This window comes from Delphinus delphis, chromosome 13 (genome assembly GCF_949987515.2).
Source record: "Delphinus delphis chromosome 13, mDelDel1.2, whole genome shotgun sequence".
Taxonomy (NCBI): domain Eukaryota; kingdom Metazoa; phylum Chordata; class Mammalia; order Artiodactyla; family Delphinidae; genus Delphinus; species Delphinus delphis.
In genome coordinates this window covers 16,472,208-16,487,936 of record NC_082695.1, presented here as the reverse complement: position 1 = coordinate 16,487,936, position 15,729 = coordinate 16,472,208, and the positions used below count along the sequence as shown (strand labels likewise).

General features: G+C 44.9%; 1 long non-coding RNA gene across 1 annotated transcript; it reads right to left on the bottom strand.

The window, feature by feature from the left end:
• Positions 1-13,069: 13,069 nt before the first annotated feature.
• Positions 13,070-15,673, bottom strand: LOC132436488 (uncharacterized). Its single transcript, XR_009521799.1, has 3 exons — positions 15,505-15,673; positions 14,710-14,783; positions 13,070-13,489 (listed from the first exon to the last, which is right to left on the bottom strand). It is a non-coding gene; the product is annotated as an uncharacterized lncRNA (long non-coding RNA).
• Between the last annotated feature and the right edge of the window lie 56 nt (positions 15,674-15,729).

The window sequence follows — 15,729 nt, the reverse complement described above, 5'->3', positions numbered from 1 at the left end:
GCTCGGAAGGGTTAGGGAACTTGCCTGAGGTCACACAGCTAGTAAGAGGGGGAGTCTAGACTCTAGAGCATGAGCATTACGCTTCAGTACCCTCAGCTGGTCCCAGAGTAGGGCAGGGTGAGGGAGAAAGGAGCTGTCATTCTCACAAAGCCCACGGGGCCAGGCACCTGCTGGGTTTTAAAGACTCCTCACAATGCTGTGTGAAGAAGCAACAACCAAGGTCAAAGTCATGGGCAAGTCTGTGGCAGAATGGGAGTTGGAACGCAGAACTCTAAAGATGGAGAGATGGGAGAGCACTTTCATATAATGGAGCCATTAAGAAGAATGTGTTGAGACTCATAGACATAGAGAACAGACTTGTGGTTGCCAAAGGGGAGGGGGGAGGAAGAGGGATGAACTGGGAGTTTGGGGTTGGTAGATGCAAACTATTACATTTAGAATGAATAAACAGCAGGGTCCTAATGTATAGCACAGGGAACTATACTCAATACCTGAGATAAACCATACTGGAAAAGAATATTAAAAAAAAGAATGTATATATGCATATAACTGAGTCACTTTGCTGTACAGCACACGTTGGCCCAACATTGTAAATCAACTATACTTCAATGAGAAAAACTGTACACTTAAAAAAAAGACTAAAAAGAAAAAATAAACAGCTTAGTTTCAAAAAAAAAAAAAGAATGTATTGAAATGGAACAGTCATTGATACATTGCCAAGCGAAAAAAGGCAATACTGAGCATAACATAATCCCATTTGTGTAAGAGAAAAAGGAAACGTCTACACACACACACACACGTACTGCACATTTTTATCCGGGTAGAAAATATTTGAAGATGAATACATAATAAATTGTATTTGTGTTTATTTCCTTTGGGGAGTGGAAATGGGGAGTGGGAAGAGACCTCAGTACCATTCTGTCCTGTTGGAAAAAATATTTTCTTACCACAATCATGTATTTCTTTTATAATAATTAATTTTGTTTTATTGAGGTTAACTTAACCATGTAAAGTATACTATTCCATTGCCTTTAGTACACTCAAAATGTTGTGCAACATCACTTCTATCTAGTTCCAAAATATTTTCATCACTCCAAAGGCAACCCCCGTTCCTGTTAAGTAGTTACTCCCATTCCACCCTCCTTTGGCCCCTAGCAACTACTAACCTCCTTTTTGTCTCTATGGATTTGCCTGCTCTGGATATTTCACATGAATGGAATCACAAAATATGTGACCTTTTTGTCTCTGGGTTCTTTCACATAGCATCATGTTTTGTTTTAATAAATTTATATATTTATTTTTGGCTGCGTTGGGTCTTCACTGCTGCACGCGGGCTTTCTCTAGTTGTGGTGAGTGGGGGCTACTCTTCGTTGCGGTGTGCAGACTTCTCATTGCGGCGGCTTCTCTTGTTGCGGAGCACGGGCTCTAGGCATGTGGGCTTTAGTAGTTGTGGCACGCGGGCTCAGTAGTTGTGGCTCGCGGGCTCTAGAGCGCAGGCTCAGTAGTTGTGGCACATGGGCTTAGTTGCTCTGTGGCATGTGGGATCTTCCCGGACCACGGCTGGAACCCATGTCCCCTGCATTGGCAGGCGGATCCTTAACCACTGTGCCACCAGGGAAGCCCCTAACATCATGTTTTTGAAGTTAATCATGTTGTAGCAGGTATCAGTGCTTCATTCCTTTTTATGGTTGAATTATATTCCCCCATATGGATATACCACAATTTGTTTATCCATTCATTCCTTGATGGACATTTGTGTTGTTTCCATCTTTTAGCAATTGTGAATAGTGCTGCTATAGTCATTTATGTACAAGTTTTGTTTGAATACCTGTTTTCAATTCTTTGGGGTATATACCTAGGAGCTGGGTCATATGGTAATTCTGTTTAACTTTTTGAAGAACTACCAAAGTGCATTCCACAGCATCAAGCCATTTTACATACCTATGACAATGCATGGAAGATTCCAATTTCTCCACATTCTTACCAGTACTTACAATTTCCCTCTTAAATTTTTTTTTTTTTTTTTTTTTTTTGCTGTAGCCATCCTAGTGTGTGTGAAGTGGTATCTCATTGTGGTTTGGATTTGCATTTTTGTTTGTTATGGGTAATGATGTTGAGCAGCTTTTCATGAGCTTATTGGCCATTTGTATATCTTCTTTACAGAACTATCTAGTCATGTCTTTTGTCCACTTTTAATTAGGTGGTTTATCTTTTTATTATTGAATTGTAAGAGTTCTATATATAGTCTGGAGACTAGACCCTTATATATAATTTGCAAACATTTTCTACCATTTTGTCAGTTGTCTTTTCACTTTCTTGATAGTGTCCTTTGATGCACAAAATTTTTAATTTTGATGAAGTCTGTTTATTTTTTCTTTTGTTGTTTGTGCTTTGGGTGACATAACTAAGAATCCATTGCCAAATCCAAGGTCACAAAGATTCACTCCTATGTTTTCTTCTAAGAGTTTTATAGTTTTAGGTCTTCGATCTATTTTGGTTTTTTAATTAAAAAAATTTTTTTTTTAGTAAATTTATTTATTTATTTTTGACTGCGTTGTGTCTTCATTGCTGCACGTGGGCTTTCTCTAGTTGCAGCGAGCGGGAGCTCCTCTTTGTTGTGGTGCATGGGCTTCTCACTGTGATGGCTTTGCTTTGTTGTGGAGCACTGGCTCTAGGCACGTGGGCTTCAGTAGTTGTGGCACACGGACTCAGTAGTTGTGGCTTGCGGGCTCTAGAGCACAGGCTCAGTAGTTGTGGCTCACGGGCTTAGCTGCTCCACGGCATGTGGGATCTTTTCAGACCAGGGCTCGAACCCATGTCCCCTGCATCGGCAGGCGGATTCTTTTTTTTTTTTTTTTTTTTGCGGTATGCGGGCCTCTCACTGTTGTGGTGGCCTCTCCCGTTGCGGAGCACAGGCTCCGGACGCGCAGGCTCAGCGGCCATGGCTCACGGGCCCAGCCGCTCCGCGGCATGTGGGATCTTCCCGGACCGGGGCACGAACCCGTGTCCCCTGCATCGGCAGGCGGACTCTCAACCACTGCGCCACCAGGGAAGCCCAGCAGGCGGATTCTTAACCACTGTGCCACCAGGGAAGCCCCTTCGATCTATTTTGAGTAAATTTTTAAATATAGTGTGAGGTAGGGACCTAACTTCATTGTTTTGCTTCTAGATATTCTATCAATTGTTTTTAATCCGTGTCCTGGCTGCCTTAACCAATGATCTCCAAATTTTTGTGATCATACACCCCTAAGAGGAAATCACCTTTGAGCCCATATCTCTAGTATATGTAGATGTACTTATTTTATTTATTTATTTATTTTTGTCCACACCCTGGGCATGTGGGATCTTAGTTCCCTGTCCAAGGATGGAACCCGCACCGCCTGCAGTGGAAGTCTTAACCTCTGGACTGCCAGGGAAGTCCCTGTAGATATACTTATTTATAAAATATACATGTACAATAATATCTATGTTATAAAACATACACAAAAGATAATTTTTAAAGATGAGATAGGGAATTCCCTGGCAGTCCAGCGGTTAGAACTCTGCACTCTCACTGCCGAGGGCCCAGGTTCAATCCCTGGTAGGGGAACTAAGATCCCATGAGCCCCATGGCAGGGCCAAAAAAACAAAAATAGACGAAATAGAACAAAATACATCTAGAAGGCCTGGTCTTTTCTTGGTGGATCATCTTCAGTGCTCCCAGGGCTCTCGCCCCTCTCTGGGGCCTGCTGGTCCTGATGACAGGGCAAGGTCAGCAGTCCTTCTAAAGGAACAGCTGGGACTGCTGGCGGGAAGGCCTGGGGGTGAATGCTCCAGATTGGATCCGACTTCCCTCTTCTGGGTTACAAAGTCTGATGTCAGAGGGGCAGGTATTTGAACCCTGGCTCTATCTCCTAACTGTGTAAACTCAGGCAAATGGCTTTGCTTTTCTGAGCCTCAGATAGTATAGTTCTTACTTCGCAGGGTGCTTTGTGTTACAAGTGAGTACGGGGCCTGGCACCTGGTAATGTTTCTATAAACAATAACAATGATCATTATTACTATACTAAGGAGCCAGGCCCTGACAGACCTTTTGATCCTCTTCTTCTAGCTAAAGAATTCAAGGCAGGTACCCCTCGTTGGAGGAAGTGAAGGAAGGGATAGGGGAGGGAAGCGGGGAGAGGCAATCCTGGAATGGGCAGGCCCACATTCTGAGAAGCAGTGTTGTGTGATGGGTGAGACAGAGGCACTTTGAGTGGAGAGGCCTGGGTGGCCTGCTCTTTCTCTTACCAGCCATGTGACCTTGGCCAGGTGGTAACACTTCTCTGAACCTCAGAGTCCTCATCTGTCAAATGGAGATAATAATAATTATACTTGCACCATAGCGTTATCTACTGAGTAAATGAAACAGCTCGTGAGAGTTCTTGCCCTGCAAGAAGAGCTTGAAACATAACAGTGATTATTAGTATTCCTTGACACCTAAAGAGGGTAATGTGTCTACCACCCTATTTACCTATTTGTTCATTCTACCAAGATTTGTAGCGTGACTTCTATGTGGCAGCCATACGACGGGGAACAGAAGAAAACTGTCGTTAAAACAGCTTATGACCTAGGGATACACAGGTGTTAACCGAGCAATAGGCACACAGGAATCCTCACTGTGGCAGGCGCTACAAGGGAGAAGGAGTGAGGAAAAGGCAAAGGAATAAAGGATCAGAGAAGTGATGAGGGAAGGTCTCATGGGGAAGTGACATTTATCCGGAAATGTGAAAGATGGAAAGGAAGGAACCAGGCACAGAAAGGAGGGAGGAATGTTCCTGGGTGGAGGAAGCATGATCAGGCTGGGGAAGGGTGTCTAGGCTAAGGCGAAGGTGCTCCAGGTTAACTAAAGGGTGCTGCAGGCTCAGAGAAGAAGGCTAAGGGCAGGTGCTCCAGGATGGGAACGGATGTTCCTGGCTGGAGGAAGGTGGTTCAAAGGCCCTCAGATGAGAAAGAACTTGGTGATTCCAGGCTCTGTAAGGCCAGTTGATCGAAGAAAAGCGGGGAGGTAGGGTGTGGGGGAGATGAAGCTGGAGAGGGAGGCAGAGACCAGTTTATCTAGAGTTTTCTGGGCCACTGTAAGGGTCTGGATTTTGTTCTACCAGTGCAGGAAACTATTGGAGGGTTTTCAGCCGAGGCAGAGGGCAACAGTAGCTGCCGGAATAACAGGTATACATTACAGGCATCTTGCTGAGGGAGTGGCACCCGGACTTGGTGGTGGATGAGATGATGCACAGAAGTGATTGGATTCTGGAGTGGCTTAGAACCAGCCTGTGTTAAAATCCCAACTCCCGGAAATTCCCTGGCAGTCCAGCGGTTAGGACTCCGCTCTTCCACTGCAGGGGGCACAGGTTGTATCTCTGGTAGGGGAACTAAGATCCTCGCAAGCCGTGAGGCGCAGCCAAAAAACAAAAACAAAAAAAACACCCAGCTCCCTGTTTCTTTGCTGTGTAACCTTAGTATGTTATACGTCCATTCAGTGTCTGGGTTTCCTCTTCCGTCAAGTGAAGTTAATAAATGTACCTACCTCAGTTTGGGAGGGAAGACAAAATGAGTCAATTAATGTAAATTGCTTAGCAAAGCACCTGGCACATTGTAAGCATGTGATAAATGGTAATTATAGCTCCTACTCTTACTATTATTGTTGTTCTGTTATGTCTGATAAAGAGAGGTGGGCCTGGTGATGGTATATTTGACTCAAGTCCCAGGTAAAACATTTAGAACTATGCTTGGAACATAACAGACATTTAGTAAGTATTTGCTGAATGAATGAATGAATGCATCTTTCTCTCTCCATTTCTGGTGAGTGAGTTCATCCTGCATCAGTCAACCAACACTGCTTGAGCCTTAATGTAGACCCAGCACCATGCTAGGCAGTCAGTGTAGGAAATGCGTACACAATTCAGTCAACACGGGTGTCCACTGGCTCTCATTCAGGGAGTGCCCACTCCTCTATTTCTGCTTTCTGATCCAGCTCAAATGCCAATCTTCCTTTTCCTCTCCAACTTTCTGTACTCCCCCTCTCCTGAGCCTGCAAAACTCTCTTAAGTTCTTACGGTCCTCATACTTTACTTGATATATGGTAATTTGTCCCTTTACTGGAGCATAAACCCCTCAAGGACTGGCAGCAAGTCTCATTCAGGTATAGATTCCTCCAAAGGACCTGACTCAGTGGAAAAGGCATATTGGATTAATTCAATGCAAAGTGAAGAGGCAAAGGTGGAGCCACTGAGTACTTGGGCAAGACCCTTCTCTCTTTTTTTTGTTTTTTGTTTTTTTTTTTTTGCAGTACGCGGGCCTCTCACTGTTGTGGCCTCTCCCGTTGCGGAGCACAGGCTCTGGACGCACAGGCTCAGTGGCCATGGCTCATGGGCCTAGCCACTCCGCGGCATGTGGAATCTTCCCGGACCAGGGCACGAACCCGTGTCCCCTGCATCGGCAGGCGGACTCTCAACCACTGCGCCACCAGTGAAGCCCCCTGACCCTTCTCTCTTTGGATCTCTAAATTTCTCCATCTGTAAATCAAGAAGTAGATATCAGAGGCTCTTCATGGCAGCTGTTCTCAACCTTTGTGAAATTGGGACACTCCTGGTGGAATGACATTCCCGCGTGACGCACAATTCCATGGACATTCAGATAAGACAGCCTGAGGCTCTATATAACCCCAGCTCTTCCTCTGTCTGCCAGGAGAGCATGTCTGAAGGTCAGGGAGCAAGTGTGATGTTATTTATAGACATAACCTTGAGTCTGCTCTTCCTCATTTGTTTATTTCTTTTTCTTCTTCATTTTGTTCTTTCTTGTTTTAAAGCAAGTGGAGCGTTTTCAAGCTTCAGTAGAGGTATCAGCTAAGAATACCAGGTCAGAAGCCAGAAGGCCTGCATAGAAATCCCTTCTTTGCCACTTCTGAGTTGAGTGACCTTGGACAAGTTCCTGAGCCTGGGTTTTCTGGTCTGCAAAATGGGAGGATCATAGTAGAACCAACCTCAGAGGGCTGTGAAGAGGAGTAAAAGAGATCATGCAGGAAAGTTCTTAGCACCATCTGGAGCAAATGTCAAGGATTCAGTAAAATTGTCTATATTTACTTTTACTGTGATTAGTTACATGCTACACGTAACACACTAGAAAAATTAGGATATGATGCTGAAGACTGAAAACTAAGCACTTGATTAGCTTCTGCCAAAGTTAATCTTTTGTGGTTTTCTGACCCAGTCTTGAGGGTCCTGAGTACAGGTAGATTTCCCTGCTAAGATGGGAAATAGATTTATGGATGTAGCTCATTCTTTCTTTGCCTGGTTACTCTATCCCCACTGTCTCTTCCTATCTTCCTTTTAATTTTTTAAAATCCTGGCTTTTTAGTAAAGTATGATTCTCTTTTTTATTGAGCTATAATTTACATAAAGTGAAATGTACAAGTTTTAAGCGCATAGCTTGATGAATTTTTATATATAACTACAACCCAAATGAAGACCTGTGTTGTCTACTAAAGTGACCTCTCACCACATGTGACTACTGAGCGCTTGAAATGCAGCTGGTCCAACCTAAGAAGAGCCATAAGGACCAAATATACACTGGATATCAACTAATGTAAAATATATCTTAACAATTGTATGTGGTTGACAGCTCTGGATTACATCTTAGTTCTATTGGACAGTGCTGGTGTAGAAGAACATTTTCATCCTCCAGAAAATTTCTTGCTTCCCAGTCAATATCTGCTCCCTTCCCCCCACCCAAGACAAACACTATTCCAACTTCTCTCCTCATGCATTTGTTCTGCCTGTTCCAGAACTTCATATAGATGGAATCATACAGTATGTATTTTTAGGGGTTCAGCTTCTTTTGCTCAACGTAATGTTTTTGAAATTCATCCATGTATCAGTCATTTGTCCCTTTTTATCTTTGCGTAGTATTGCATTGTATGAATGTATCATAGTTTATTCATTCTTCTATAATGAACATTTGGATTGCTTCCAATTTCTGACTATTATGAATAATGCTCTTATGACCATTCTTGAAAAAGTCTTTAGTCTCACCCAAATTACTTTTACTATGTTTTTTGATTGTTAAAATGAATCCGTACCCACAGGAAAAATCCATTCGCATACTAACACACAATGTGTGTCAATGCCCCCTCCCCCACCCCGTTTGATGTTAATGGTTTATGGTTTGATGTAAATTCTTTCAGACATTTTCCTCCACCTATAGAATCAAGTGTTATCATTTTTTTATTTATTTTATTTTATTTTATTTTATTTTTTTGACCACGTGACGTGAGATCTTAGTTCCCTGACCAGGGATGGAACCATCGCCCCTGCAGTGGAATTGCAGAGTCTTAACCACTGGACTGCCAGGGAAGTCCCCAAGTGTTATCATTATTAATAAAATTGTCACTTTGCTGCTTCCTCCGTTGGCTGCCTGATCCCTGTAGATGGCTGCATAGCTCTTGATTCTTGTCCTTCTTGTTCGAGAGTCCCTAGAAGACCAAAACTGGAAGAGACTTAGGGATAGCCTAGGGAAGGCAGATATATAGCACTCCTCCTGTATTCCCGGATTAGCTGTATCCATGTCAGACATCGCTAATCAATCACAGCGTTCTATCCTTGCCCTGCCCCAGCCACTACTAATCAACAGAAAAAAAAAAAATGAAACCAATTTCTCATGTCTGAAATAATTTGGCCGCCGTCCATTCTGCTGATGAATAAACTAGGGCTCAGAGAGGGGAAGAACCTGCTTCAAGGTCAGAGATGGAGCCCCAGGCTTCTGACTCCCTGTCTAATGCTTTTCTACTACATTCACTGACTCCAAAAACAATTTCCCTGGGTTACCTGAAAACCTGGTCTCTAGGGAAAGGGCAGTTTATTCCCCAGACAGGACTCATAGATGGGACCCACTCCTCTAGCCAGCCCTTCATCTTTATGCTTTGCCTGAGTGTAACCGGAAGCCCCTGCCAACAGACTGGCATCCCTTCCCCCACAGTCAGCACGGACAGACCTGCGGTTTCTGTTCTCCAGGTCTGCAGTTTCAGTTTCCCAAAATAAACATTTAAAAAAATAAAGGAGGCATGCCCTTAGCATCTTTGTCTTCAGCCCCAGAATTGTGGAATTATTGATTGACCAGACTAAATCAAACTGTTAATTACAGCAGAGAGGCGACTTCAGGTGCTGAAACCGTTAAACTCCAAAAGCATCCCCCTTTCACCAACACATCAAACTGACTCTGGCTGTCATTGGAAGCGACAGTGAGAAAGTGGGAGAGTCAGCAGGTCTGGACAGACTGTGGGTGTTCTCAGCTGGGCAAGCAGAATAGTTTATTTAATTCTCTCCCTGCCCCGACAAGGGGGAAAAGTCAGAGGGAAAAAACGGAGACAGAATGTAGCGTAACGTTTGAGTCAGGTTGAGCTGGGTTTAGACTGGCCCCGCACATTTGCTAGCCGCGGGACCCTGGCCATGTCATTTCTGGTATCCAAGTCTCAGTTTCTTCATCTGTAAAACAGGCATGTTAATAGAACCTACTGCGTTGGATTATCGCAGTGATTAAAATGACTTGCTTAAAAAGCTGTAAATAAAACTCTTGTATTTGGCTCTAGATTATAAGCTCTGCAAGAGTAGGGATAGCTGCCTGTCTCATTCACCATGGCATCCTCCAGCGCTACCACACTGACTGGTTCTAGGCAGGTACTTATTGAACATCTAATGTAAGGTATGGTCCTGAGGATGGAGATGATGGTGGAAGAGATTGCAGAGAGGCTTAGCACAGAAACCCTGCCCTTAAGTAGCTCTCATACCAGCCTAACAGACAGTCCAGAACCCCTATAATAAGTGCATTGTTATATATTAAAATAGGTAGATAATATGATGTAGGGGTTCATGGTGGAAATTCTGGCATCAGACTTGAGTTCAAATCTCAGCTCCCCCACTTTCCACCAATCTGATCTTTATTAGCAAGTTTACCTCTCGATGCTTCCGTTTCGGGATCTGCCTTATAGAGCTGTTGTAAGGACTGAATGAGTTTCATGAAGCAAAGTGCTTAATACAGTGCCTGGAACGTAGTAATTGCTCAATAAGTCTTAGCTATTACTTTTCCCATTTACTATGTGACTTTGGACAAATTACTAAACTTCTCTAAGACTTGTTTTCTTGGTCAGTAAAATAAAAATACAAGCGTTCCTACCGCGAAGAATTGCTGGGAGAATGAGATGGGAAGATCCCTGAAAAGTGCTTAGTACAATGTCTGGTATATGGAAAGTACTTAATAATTTCTGGATGATAATAATAATAACAATAATGATAAAAACAAGGTGCCATGGGGCAAAAGAAAGTCAATTTCATTTTGATGTATAGACACTGGGCTAAGAGAAAGGTTTATAATAGGTAAGAGATTTTTTTTTGGTAGCAACTTTATTGAGATATAATTCACATACAGTACAAACTACCCATTTAAAGTTTATAATTCAATAGTTTTTAGTATATTCACAAAATTGTGCAACTATCACCATAATCAATTTTAGAATACTATCATCACTCCAAATAGAGACCTGTACCCACGAGCAGTCATTTCCCTTTCCCTAGATCTCCCCCCTCCCCCGACCTCCCAAATGCTAGACAACTACCAGTTTACTTCCCGTTTCTGTGGATTTGCCTATTGTAGACATCTCATATAAATGGAATCATACAATATGTGGCCTTTTGTTTCTGGCTTCTTTCACTTAGCATCAAGTCTTCAAGATTCATCCATGTTGTAGCAAGTCTCAGTATTGCATTCCTTTGTATGGCCAAATAATATTCCATTGTATAGAGTTGATAGATATTTGACTTGTTTCCACTTTTTGGCTATTATGAATAATGCTGCTATGAACTGTCATGTATAAGTTTTTGTGTGGATTATGTTTCCATTTCTCTCTGGGGTATATACATAGGAGTGGAATTGCTGGGTTTATATGGTAACTCTATGTTTAACCTTTAAAGGACCTGCTTTTCCGGACTGTTTTCCATAGTGCTATACCATTTTTACATTCCCACCTGCAGTGTACGAAGGATCCGATTTCTCCAGATCCTTACTAACACTTGGTATTATCTATCTTTCTGATGGTAGCCCTCTCAGTGGGTATGAAGTGATATCTCATTTTGGCTTTGATTTGCACTTCCTTGATGGCTAGTGACGTTGAGCATCTTTTCAGGTGCTTATTGGCCACTTACATATCTTCTTTGGAGAAATATCTATTCAGATCCTTTGCTCATTTTTTAAAATTTTATTTATTTATTTTTGGCTGCATTGGGTCTTCGTTTCTGCGCGCAGGCTTTCTCTAGTTGCGGCAAGTGGGAGCTACTCTTCGATGCGGTGCGTGGGCTTCTCATTGCGATGGCTTCTCTGTTTTGGAGCATGGGCTTTAGGTGCGCAGGATTCAGTAGTTGTGGCACACGGGCTCCGTGGTTGTGGCTTGCAGGCTCAGTAGTTGTGGCACACAGGCTTAGTTGCTCCGCGGCATGTGCTGTCTTCCCGGACCAGGGCTCGAACCCGTGTCGCCTGCATTGGCAGGCAGATTCTTAACCACTGCACCACCGGGGAAGTACCCCTTTGCTCATTTTTAATTGAGTTATTTATCTTTTTATTATTGAGTTGTATGACTTCTTTATATATTCTAGATACAAGCCCCTTATCAAATATATGACTTGCAAACTTTTTCTTCTATTCTTTGGGTTGTTTTTTTCACTTTCTTGATGGTGTCCTTTGAAGCACAGATGTTTTAATTTTAATGGTGTCCAACTGATCTATCTTTCTTTTTCTAGTTTTAGGTCTTTGCACCATTTTGAGTTGGCTTTTGTATACGGTGTGAGGTAGAGGTACCACTTAATTCTTTTGCACGTGGTTATCCAGTTGAAGAGACTGTTCTTCTCCCATTGAACTGTGTTCGTACCCTTATCGAAAAATCAGTTGATTGTAAATGTGAGGGTTTATTTCTGGACTCTCAATTCTATTCTATTGATCTATATGTACATCCTTATGCCAGTTCCACACTGTCCTGAAGGGAACTGAATCTGAACTGGACCAAGTTAACTGGACCTGGGAATGCACAGTCACGGTGTCTCCTTACGTCTCCACAGTGCTTCAGAATTTCTAAGGTGTTTTCATACGCATGATCTCACTTAAGTCTTGCAGCAGCTCTGAGAGTAAGTGGAAGTCCAGAAGGCTGAGTGGCAAATCCCTAGACTCACCCATCCAGAAACAGTGGTGGTCCCAGGACCAACCTATGGATCCTTTGACTCTTGGTCAAGTGCTCTCATTACCCCCAGCCAATTGCCTGCTGGTCGAGTTCAGGAATTTGAGAAAAGTAAAAAGTATAGAGAGAAATTAGGGCAAAAATGGGGGGAAGGGTATAAAACAGACTGATTATAAATGTTTGGCTCCTAATCAGCTTACGGTAAATTTTCCGTTCTCCTGCATGGACAAGAAATGGGATGTTCTGGGTAATCCAGTGTTTTGCTTGGGCATTGCATTTTCAAAGAATGAGAACACAGTGAAATACTCTCAACACCAAAACCACACAGGCTGTAATTTAATCTTTAATTTTGTTATTGTTGTCATTCTAGAAGACTCTTTAGTATATTTTAAAGCAGTGTTTCTTCAAGAGTGGTCCAAGGAAAACCTCAGCTATCAGCATCATCAGATAGAGGTGCTTGTTTAAAAATGCATTTTTCAGAGCCCCCGTCTACCCTGAGTCTACTGAAAATCACTGGGTGATTTTTTTTTTATGCACGTTAAAGTTTGGGAACCACTGTTTTAGAGCAGGGGAAATCAATTTATGAATATCAACTATCATTGCACTTAAGAGATGCAGAAATTCTGCTTAAATGAGAGTTCTGGATAACAGATTAATGGACCTCATTTCCTTCAATTCTTTGCTGAAACAACACCCTCCCTGTGAGAACTTTCCTAATTTAAAATTGCTTATCACCCTCTCCCCCATGCCTCCCACCCTCCCTAGCCCCCTTCCTTCTCCCCAGCGCTTACCAACATGTAACTGACAAATCACTAATTTATTTATCTATTTATTTATTATCTGACTCCTGTCTCTAGTAAGCAAGTTTCGTCAAGGTAGGTGGTAGGAATATAGCACCTAAGACAGTGTCTGGTACGTAGAAGGTGTTCAGTAAATATTTGTGGAATGAATGAATGTGCCAAGTTGCTTCTTGGTGCTTGGGCGGAATGTCATTTGCCCACCGTATTTTTCGAAAGGATTTTTTAAAGTATAAAGCAATTTATGCTTTAATTCTCTCAGTGATTTTCAGGGTGTGTCATACAAGAGAGAAAGAGCTGGAACCGAATCCTCTAATCTCCTAATTCTGGGGTTTGGGCCAGTTGCTCTAAAGATCGTTTTTTCTTAATACCGCTGAGATCTTCAATTTACTGTGAGGATCATCCATTTATAGCTGCATTGTCCTGGGAGGGCTACCTCTAGAAGTACTCCTCACCCCTGCTGTGAACAAAGTGGAAGGAAGCAGTGAGACTGGGATGAGAACCTGCAGTGAGAACCTGCAGTGGGAGGGGACTTCTGTAAATTCACCCCACACGTGACAGGTAGTGACAACAAGTAGAAACTTCCTCCTCTGAGGTCCTGCATGAGGATGCTAATAAATGGTTCCTATCTCACCGGGCTTGGCTGGCTCTGCACAAATGACCCTTACCCGTTTCCTACCCTCCCAAGAGCACCAGCACCAAAATCGATGCTCATGGGCGCTTTGGGGCTCCCTCCTCCCCGCACCTCCCCACTGGCCCCATTTTACACACAGGAAACCTGAAATTTAGACCCAGGAATGGTCAGTTCTCTAACACCGGAGGTGCTCTCTGCTGACCCTTATCCATGTCTCTCCCAGGACACACCTGATGTTCCAGTTTGTATTAAGATGGTGAGAAATACCCTGTGTGGGGTGCCCCGCACCCCCAGTTCAGGGGATTCTGAGAAATTGTGGGACCAGTCAGATGATAAAAACAGGAAAAAGCAAGTTTGTTTTTAGTGTTATGCACACAGGGTGGCAGGATATACCTGCTGAGTGTTCCCAGAAGGTTCCTGAGGAAACCATTAACCTGAGTCTCTCCTGTTCTTCTACTAGAGGTGGCTGGGGTGGGGTGGGGGCAGGGAAAATATACTGAGAGGAGGGGGATGGGCATTCTTCCAGAGGTCAGGGTTACATTGCCCAGAGCTCCTGCACACGTTAATAAAAGGTGGCTAACTTGAGGATGGAGGTCAAGGTGAGCAAGGGGCTCGTCATCAGGGATTGTCACTGGGTTACACAGAGTGGATTGAAGAGTGGGGGGGAAGGAGTAGGAGGTGAGTTGGGAGGGAGGGGGTTGTGTGGCACTGAGACCCCCGGCAGTGTTGGGGATTTGGGAAGGAGTGGCTGCCTTAGCCTCTGACTTTGACCCTTTCTTGGCTGGTTTCAGCCAAGGAATTGAGAAGAGGACATGGATTTGGAGAGGTGGCGGAGAGGGAGAGTGGCCTGGGTCCGGAGGTGATCCAGGATGGACTTCCTCGGGGTTCCCAGGCTAGAGGAGGGAGTTTAAGGCGTGGATGAGATGGCCCCAGGAGGCTGGGGTGAAAGCACTGGAGGATCTCAGAGACCCAGAAGATGGGGGTGTGGGGAGAAGGAAGACGGGAAGGCGTTTGCCTCCATGGGAGTACTCTAAATTGAGACGGACCGAGAGAAGTAACTCCAAACGCAGTGGGTAGGCAGCCTAGGTTCTTCCAATCCGATGGAGTGGGGCTTAGAACTCTGCAAAAAAAAAAAAAAAAAAAAAAAAAGGTGGGGGGTCATTCAGAGGGGAAGGTGCACAGCGGAGCCATCGAGCTCCTAAACTGGAAACGGGAGGCTCTGGAGGCGCTGACCTTTCCCCCAGCCTCGGTGGGGAGTTGGGCGCTGAACCTCTGGAACCTGCTTTCCCGAATCCAGACAGAAGTCCGTGTAGGGCTGACACGAGGGAGCCGGGGAGTGAGGGAAACTGTGGCGACTCCTCACACTGGAGGGGGTTGCGGGCAGCGGCAAACCAAGAACCCGGGCTCGGGGCAGGGGGTTTCTCAGCAGACTATAGAGTCCACGGCTGAGGACAGAAGGGATTTGGGGGACCTGAGAGGGATTCTCAGAAAGGGTTGAGGGGAACGGACACTATTTCTACCGCGGTGCTGAATGAAGGCTCCCCGCTCGGGACGCGAGGCACCGAGAGGGTTCCCCGAATTGGATATGGGGGATATGGGACACTGGGAGCGGACTGAGGGCCGCTGAGGGGTGAACTCTAAATTAGGTGCGGCGGAAACTGGGGGCTCGGAGGGTGATTCTCGCTCGGACCGGGGGAATGGAGGGATCCTCACCAGTCGGAACGTGAGGGGATTGGGGTCTATCTCCCTCCCGACCCAGGGAGATTGGGGACCTCTTAGATTCTGGATAGCGGGGACCTGAGAAGAAGGACTGGGGGGCCCCAGATCCGGAACCGAGCTACCTTGAAGGCACCGGGAAGCGCTTCATTCCGAGAGGGCGTTCCCGCGGCCCGGCCCCCGTGCCGGGGTGGATGGGGGGTGCGGCCGCGCCCAGGTCCCGGCCCGCCTCGGGATTCGGGGTCTCTCTCGCCCTCGGGGACCCGGGAGCCCGGCGGGAGCGGGGTCCCGGCGCCGCCGCCTCCGCGGGCGCCCGGGCGGACCGGCGAGCGCTGGGATTTATGCTCGCA